Source organism: Paramormyrops kingsleyae, chromosome 4 (assembly GCF_048594095.1).
Source record: "Paramormyrops kingsleyae isolate MSU_618 chromosome 4, PKINGS_0.4, whole genome shotgun sequence".
In the NCBI taxonomy this organism is placed as follows: domain Eukaryota; kingdom Metazoa; phylum Chordata; class Actinopteri; order Osteoglossiformes; family Mormyridae; genus Paramormyrops; species Paramormyrops kingsleyae.
The window spans coordinates 4,774,554-4,780,553 of record NC_132800.1 but is presented as its reverse complement, the minus strand read 5'-3'; positions in this window follow the sequence as shown (position 1 = coordinate 4,780,553).

Below are 6,000 nucleotides of genomic sequence, written 5' to 3'. Positions count from 1 at the left end.
TTTATACTTCGTTACTGTACTTAAGTACATTTTTATGTATCTGTACTTTACTTAAGTAAAAATAATAATGCATACTTTTTATTTTACTCCATTACATTTTGCGGCAATTATCTGTACTTTCTACTCCACGACATTTCTACAATTTATGCCGTTAGTCGTTACATTTTCTGAACGCAATTTCCTCAAAATCTTGCATGAAAAAATAGTTAGCCTATTGCGTTCTGGCGTTGTTTGCCATTTCCTACCAATCAGGTGGCTTTATTAGCTCCAATGATGGCAGAGCGCGCGTCAATTGGCAGCAGGAGCTGGTAGACTGGCTGGATTTCAAGAAGACGAGACGTTCAACATGGCGTCACACCACCACTAGTGTTTGGTTACTGTTGTGTTTCCCTTTTACTGCTCTTAACAGATGTGTTGAATAATTTTGCAAGTACATAAATGATTTAAAGATGTATCTTGTCCTGATTGGTTTATCTTAATGGTATATTAGTGGGTAATACCTAGTAGATAACTTGTCATCCACATAATTCTAAGTTAGGGTACACACAGTATTGCAGAGTATTGCAATAAGCACACCCAACTTTCCAATACACATATACTGTATAGTTGCTAGTAATTATTACGAGCAATGACATCGGTAGAGGCGTAAGTTAGTATATCTACTATTCTTTTACAAAATGGCACACCCGAGACGTTGAGACAAACCATTGTGTGAGTACTTTTACTTAAAAAAATACTTTAAAGTAAATTTTAAAGTAATTACTTAGTATTTTCACTTAAGTAAGATTGTTGATGTAGCACTTCTACTTTTACTTGAGTACATATTTTGCAGGATATTTGTACTTTTACTTAAGTACTAAGCTTCAGTACTTCTTCCACCACTGGGTCCTGGTCAAGACAATCTCCTGAACTCCAAACTGAATGTCAGAATGGGAAAGAAAGGTGATTTAAGCAATTTTGAGCGTGGCATGGTTGTTGGTGCCAGACGGGCCGGTCTGAGTATTTCACAATCTGCTCAGTTACTGGGATTTTCACACACAACCATTTCTAGGGTTTACAAAGAATGGTGTGCAAAGGGAAAAACATCCAGTATGCGGCATTTGGTGTAAACAGAATGAGAACATGGATCCATCATGCCTTATTACCACTGTGCAGGCTGGTGGTGGTGGTGTAATGGTGTGGGGGATGTTTTCTTGGCACACTTTAGGCCCCTTAGTGCCAATTGGGCATCGTTTAAATGCCACGGCCTACCTGAGCATTGTTTCTGACCATGTCCATCCCTTTATGACCACCATGTACCCATCCTCTGATGGCTACTTCCAGCAGGATAATGCACCATGTCACAAAGCTCGAATCATTTCAAATTGGTTTCTTGAACATGACAATGAGTTCACAGTCACCAGATCTCAACCCAATCGAGCATCTTTGGGATGTGGTGGAACGGGAGCTTCATGCCCTGGATGTGCATCCCACAAATCTCCATCAACTGCAAGATGCTATCCTATCAATATGGGCCAACATTTCTAAAGAATGCTTTCAGCACCTTGTTGAATCAATGCCACGTAGAATTAAGGCAGTTCTGAAGGCGAAAGGGGGTCAAACACCATATTAGTATGGTGTTCCTAATAATCCTTTAGGTGAGTGTATGTCCCCAAACCACAGTATGCTTGAACGGTGTACCACCATTCAAATTATGCATTTTTGTGACGTGTCCGAGGTCACCCCCCCCACCCCACCCCCCGTTGCCCCAGAAACAACAAACTCACTGCTGCTTTTCTGTGGACATGACCATTGTATTGCAGAAATTTTCTTTCTTTGTTAAGTAGACTGTTTTTTCAATAGAGCAAATTCCTTTCCACCTTTTGAATGAATGACTACAGTAAGTATCACTTAGAACAGCATGGATCTGATTTCCAGAACAATCTGTTGTACAAGGCAGTACACTGGCAGTACAAGGCCAGTTTAACCAATCCGTTAATTGAGCTGTTAACCAATGAGATCCCACATAGTGTAACTTAGCAAATAGGTAATACCCAGGTCATGTCATCATCCGACAGCAGGTTTGGGGCTGGCTAACAAGAGACACTCATTATTTCCATGTCCAGTTCCGTGTTCCAATTGGGCGTGACAGAGGTGACTCGAGAAGAGGGCGGAGGTGAGACCTCACTGGCTCATCTTGCTCTGTCAAAGTAATGAAAAGTCCGGATCTGGACCAAATGGCTTCCCACTTCACTAGCTGTGCTACAAATGGAGAGAATATCTTACGACATTCCCGTTATTGTTGAAGATCCCAGCCTCTGGACCTGCGTTGAAGGAGCTGATCACAGCGGCAAGGGACACCTGGAGTAATAACATTCTCAGAGACAAGGCAACAAGACAGAATGGAGTGAATCCCCAAGGGCAGGGGTGGGCAGTCTTATCCAGAAAGTGCCGGTGCGTATGCGGGTTTTCGCTGCAACTCCATAATTAGATTACTAATTAGAGGAATGATTGGCTGAAGAGTCCTCACCCCTGAGTTTGCAGAGCTGACCCAAAGGTTATCCCAAAAACCTGCATACACACCGGCCCTTTGCGGATAAGATTGGCCACCGCTGCCCCAGGCTCTTTCCCAGCCACAAACACGGTACTAGAAAGCCACTGCCTTCTTTCCTGATGGTTTTGTCATTGAACACAAATGCGATGTTGAATTATGGCAGTGCAATGAAGACCTTAATGGGAATACTCTTTGCCGTGCGGTACGTGTCCTCATTAATATCCAGTGCATTGACTCAAAGGTGAATTTTTTAAGAAAAAATAAATCGACTGCAAGATGGTACAATTTACCTGAGTGACGACCATGTGAAGCAGCCCCCTGAGCCACGCGTGAGGCTTTAATGAGACAGAAGACATTTGCATCTTCTATAGTGGGCTTGGAGTCTCTCAGAATTGGCTCTGAAACAAGTGCAGTGCGTGTCTGCGGGTGTGCAATTATTCCGGAAGGTTCTGCAAACTCCTCGAAGGGCCGCGCTTCCCTGTAGCGGGCCTGCTCAGCCTGCAAGTCCAGGTGGAGTGGCCTCCTGAAGGCCTATTGAAAGGCGGCAGCACTTCACTCTTCTCCATCCACAGTGCAGTCCCCCGGGTCCGGGCCCCACCAGTGAGCGGGAGATGACGAAACGGACATGATTCCGGTCGTCTGGGAAGATGTTTGGGTGGTGGCCGATGTAAAGATCGCCCTGCATGATAAAGGTCCGGATCCCCATCATAGCGCTCTGCGATGGCGATAGGCGTGGAAGGTGGAAGAGCAGCCGTCGCTGCGAAATCCCGTTGCAGCTGCCCAACCTGTGTGGTGAGCGGGTTAATTTGGTTGTGGGCACCCAGCAGCTGGGCTTGGATTGCCACCGGATCCATGTGGTCGCCAAAGTATTCCGTCAGGATAGAAATACTCACGAGACAAGAAGGGTGTTACTTTCCCCAAGAGGGGGTTTTATTTAGCCCAAGAGAACAAGCCGAGCAGGCAAACAGAAGCTGAGTCAGAGGCAAGGCAGTGTCTGTAACAGACTAGAACAGACTGGTTATCGACAGCAGAAGGCCGGGGAGGAAGCAGGAGGAAAGGTGGCGGCTCGGCCAGTCTAGGCTAGACAAGGACCCAGGCTGTGGAAAGAGGGCGAGAACCAAAAAAGATACCCAAAAAATATGAATGAATAAACAAGTAAATAAGGAAATAAAAATAAATAAGAAATGGATCAAAAATAAAGAAAACAAGCAAGAAAGAAACAAGACAGAGGACTGAATATGCGATCAGCCAAAGAAAACAATCACCATCCTCAAGACAACCTATCAAACACGGTAGAAAATCACTAACAGCACTAAAAATTCTAGATTAACTACCCCTCATGGGTCAAGTCACATAAAACCCCACTCTGCCCCATACCTCAGGAAACGTTGTGAGGTTGTGAGTCACCTTGAAATAAGCATGGTTAATTTTAAGGCGAGCCACCACCAAATCATTCATCATGAGCTTAGGATTCGTCAATTCTGCCCCCTTTATCCCATTCCTCTGGGTCAGCCAGATGTTCGTCTTTGCCTGACCCAACATAAAATTTAGGAGACATGCTTTAGTGCTCTGGGTGCTGCAGTATTTCGGTCCAAAGACGAGGAGCTGATCGGAAAACACCTCCCCGAAACCAACACACCACTCCTCCAGGACCTCAAACAATTCGCAAAGCTGACTGCACCTCAGAAACAGACGCTCAACTGTTTCTTCTGCCGTATAAAAATGGCCAACCCTCTCCCTACCGTGGAATCAATGTGCAACACATGTCTGTATGTGGCCACTGCCCCATACACAATCCACCACTGAAGGTCCGCTGTGCACTTCTAAATGGGGGGCTTGTACAGGGCCCTCCAATGCCCTCATGGGGAAGATCCCGGCCTCAACAAACCTGACCACTTAGAACTCGCCCGTCCACACAGTGTTTTAAAATATGCCACTTTAACACAAGCCTGGTACAGAGCTCTCTTAGACAACCCCCTAAGATCCACCCACTAAAAAGCCAAGAAAGACAGCAGCAAACCCACTCCCTCCCAATGATCCTCCACAGCAGGAGAGACCCTTATGAGGGGAATGAACTCCTGGGGACTACTGCGCCCTCCCAGCTCGAGCACCTTCATAACTCTCTCCAGTAATGCACAGACAACGTCCTTCAAAACTCTCTGAAGAATTCAGCCAGACCGGAGTCCAGGAGCAGCCCTCAGGTCATCCACCATCTTCCAGCACCCACTGACGCTGAGGGACCCCAATTGTGAAACAGGCCTGCAGTGTCACAGATTTCAGGATTCCAACCGGAATCACGGCATTGTAAAAAAAGCGGCTCCTCGCCAATGTAAAAATGCTGCCGAACATCCCTGGTCACCATAAAAACGGAAGAGCACGCCCTTAAAACTGATTGATAAAAGGGAGTCATCGCAGAAATGTCTATCCTTAGGGTGAGCAAAGATAAATGCTTGTCATACTCCCTGTTCTCCACTGGCCTCATAAGAGCACACGTTGCGTTCCTCCACATCAGGTCCTCTTCAAACTGCGGTGCTGCCTACAAACGGAAGGTCATAATCCTGTTGCTCAAGTCTGTAAGACCTTGCCCGCTTTCCTGCATCAGCGGATATAGAACAGAAGTTCTAGTCCGATGCTTCTCAGCCCATAAACAGGCTACCAATTTCCGTTGCAATACTTCCACCAGCATAGTCAGCATAGTCAGCCGTTACAGTGCCATAAAGACATGCCACAGCATCAAAGCAATCAGATTCTTGGCAACCAGCACCCTCCCTCTATAAGACAGCTGGGGCAGGACCCAAGTCCATTTAGACAACTTGTCACACACCCTGACCACCATGCCCTCCCAGTTCTTTTCTTGGAATTCTGTATTACCCAAATGAACACGCAGGTACTTCATGCGACCTCTTTCCCAATGCAGAGCTTCAGGCAACCCCGGCGGGCCCCCATCATGCCACCGCCTCATAAGAAACCCCTGGTGGGAGGTGGGTTTTTTCCCACCTCCCACTACAGAACAAGATTTTCAAAAATTGGCCTTCTGGGATTTCCGGAACTCACACAATATCTTATCGCAAAAGAAAACATGCAAAAGTTTGAGGTTAAAATGCCAATAAAAAGAGGGTCTAAGGACAGTCCATGGCTACAAAGTGATGGTCAGAGAGACCTCAGCGTAAGATAAAATACTCCTGTCACCCTATTGCCAAACATTTTGTTGATGTACAGCCTGTCCAGCCGGGCCTCACTTACTCTCTCATCAGTACCTTTACTGGAGGGTTTTTCCCAACCTGATTGTTCAGTTTCAAGCCAAGGATCTCGTTGCGCGTCTGAATATATCAATTTCACACACTGTAGCTGAATGAAAGTAATGAAGCAATGAAAAAAATTTGGGGCAATTAAGCCACCAAGCAGCCTACTTTCTCGAAGTGTTGAGAGTGTAATGCTAGGTTGTTTATTTGTACTGTAAAATTTTG